Below are 2,696 nucleotides of genomic sequence, written 5' to 3'. Positions count from 1 at the left end.
TGAAATATTTGGGGAGTACTTACACTGAAAATTTATTTGTGTTTCTTTGGAATTCGGATTTAATTGGGCATCTGTATTTTCAGTTGCTAAATTTACCAACCCTATTCCCTTGGCCATATGTCGTCCTGATGTTACTGTACATTCTCTGGAAGAACAAGACTTCCTGGAATTTGCTCCAAGTTACGTGAAGTGAGTCTACCATGCACACTCCCTGTTACCGAACGGAGTGGCCCTCTGAATGGGCCTGTTTGAAAGGCCATTGGTAAAAGTTGAGGTCATATTGACGATAATCCGTAGTAGAAGCTAATTCATCGGTATGAAGGAGACCTTCGCACTGGCGCTCCCCCTTGTGGCAGGAAGAATAAGAGCTCCTCCTTCCGTTTCACTGTGGGTGACACCCCACCCCCTGCCTCTTACCACCTGGCCTCCAGGGACCCGGGGGCACAGTCACCCTCATCCTTTCCCGCAACACTGGCCCCAGCCAGAAACTGTCCAGGACGCAGCACTGCGGTCTCAAGTGAGCAGCCCTCCCTCAGGAGAACCTCGGTTCAGCGAGATGCGCTCCGTGCCGTGTGGAGGCTGGTTCCTAGACACAGAGGGGAAGACCTGGGCGGGGGTCTGGGAGACAGACCCTCTTAGCCGTGGGGTTCTCCTACCCACACTGGACAGGGGAGCCGAGCCTGTGCAGCCCTTGGCGGGGAGCGGGGGTTCCAGGAGAGGATGGGGGTGAGGGCAGGTGTTTGAGAAGTGGTTGGATGCCCTGACCGGTTTGGCTCAGTGGATAGAGCGTCCTCCTGCAGACTGAAGGGTCCCAGGTTCAATTCCGGTCAAGGGCATGTACCTGGGTTGCAGACTCATCCCCAGTAGAGAGTGTGAAGGAGGCAGCTGATCGATGTTTCTAGCTTTCTATCCCTCTCCCTTCCTCTCTGTAAAAAATAAATAAAATATATTAAACAAATAAAAAAGGAGAAGTGGTTGGAGGCAGTAAGGCCCTCCCTCGGGGCATGGGGGGACCGCGGGTCCTCATACCATAGCAGACGTTAAACAAAAACGTTCTGGAACAAAACCTTCTCTGAGAGAAGGGGCGATTGAGCCATCTGCTAGCCAGAAAGGGCAGGTCTTGGCGCGTGGAGTCCTGGGCAGCAGGCCCAGGTGGAGAAGATGAGCGTGCCCTGCAGTTGACCAGCATTTTTTTCAGGCTTTGATACGTTTTATTAGAGCAACATTTCAATGAAAGGTGGCTTTTATTTATAGAATTCAATGCCTGTGGGGACTTTCCAACCCATTTGGGACACAAGTGAAGATAACCATTAGGCTTGTTTATGTATTTTCTCATTTTCAGTGCATATACAAAAAATTATTTGCTTCATATTCATAAAAATCCCAATATTTAAATGCCAGGTAAGCCCTCCCTTACAGATCAATCCCTTAATTAAATATGAAACAGCTTACAAACGCCCAGAATTTAGATTGGCTTCATCTTGAAGTGTAATCCAATACAACTGAAAATGAAACATTGCAGGTCCTGTACCAAATAGCAGAATACGAGGATCCTTTGTTTTTAGCCCTAACCGGGTTGGCTCAGTGAATAGAGCATCGGCCTGTGGACTCAAGGTCCCAGGTTTGATTCCTGTCAAGGGCATGTACCTTGGTTGCAGACACATCCCCAGTGGGGGGTGGTGGGGTGCAGGAGGCAGCTGATCGATGTTTCTCTCTCATCGATGTTTCTAACTCTCTATCCCTCTCCCTTCCTCTCTGTAAAAAATCAATAAAATATATTTGAAAAAATAAAAATATGTTTTTAGTGATTTAAGAGAGAGAAAAGGAGACAGAAACATCAAGGAGGAGAGAGAATCATGGGTTGGCTACCTCCCGCACAGCCCCCACTGGGGACTGAGCCTGCAACCCAGGCATGTGCCCTGACCGGGAATCAAACAGTGACCTCCTGGTTCATGAGCCGACACTCGATCACTGAGCCACACCAGCCAGGCAAGATAACTTATTTTTGATGTAGTAAAAGAAATGCGTTCATCTGCAATTACCATTTCAAGCTCCCATCAGCCAACCCTGTCAGGGGGAGGCCACAGATCATCATTCTTTTTTGTAAGTTTCCTGTCGCAATAATTATTGCCACTTCTTCCATTACACTCTTATGTACATAAGCCTGTCTTCTGAGCATGACATCATTATTTGCAATTGCTGTTGTTGACATATCTAAGCTTTCCTGTGGGAAGTGGAAAAAATTCAATCGACAGCAGCAAAAACTGCCCGGCTGAGACTCACACTCCAAACACTTGTGTCAGATGTACCCTTGTGTCCCACATGGCAGTGCGGGCAGAAATCACTGGCTCTAGCGACTTTTGTTACTCAATGAGCACTTTTATACATCGTTTTGGGGAAGGAAGATGTAAGTTATTTTCATCAGGCTACAGATAAGGGGGTGGGAAAAGGCGAAGGCGATTCTAGGATAGTGCACAGTCCGCAAGGAAGAAATATTTATTAGTCTTGAATGGTTATAGGCGACCCGTCATGAAAGTTCCGGCAGATTCATTATGTGGTGGCTACAGAAGCCTGAGCTTGAGTCAGAGCCTCACACACTCAGGAACGCAGCGGCTTCTGCTCACTGGCCCCCAGCCGTCGTTAACTAACGGGCCATGACTCTTGCTTCCTTCTCTCCCTCTTCTGCCCCCTGGAAT

At 48.1% G+C, this 2,696-nt stretch overlaps 1 pseudogene; it reads right to left on the bottom strand.

Annotated features, from left to right (window-relative positions):
• Positions 1-1,465: 1,465 nt before the first annotated feature.
• Positions 1,466-2,179, bottom strand: LOC132232323 (protein mago nashi homolog; annotated as a pseudogene).
• Between the last annotated feature and the right edge of the window lie 517 nt (positions 2,180-2,696).

This window comes from Myotis daubentonii, chromosome 4, assembly GCF_963259705.1.
Source record: "Myotis daubentonii chromosome 4, mMyoDau2.1, whole genome shotgun sequence".
NCBI lineage: Eukaryota > Metazoa > Chordata > Mammalia > Chiroptera > Vespertilionidae > Myotis > Myotis daubentonii.
The sequence above is the reverse complement of the archived record's forward strand: the minus strand, read 5'-3'. Positions and strand labels throughout refer to the sequence as shown.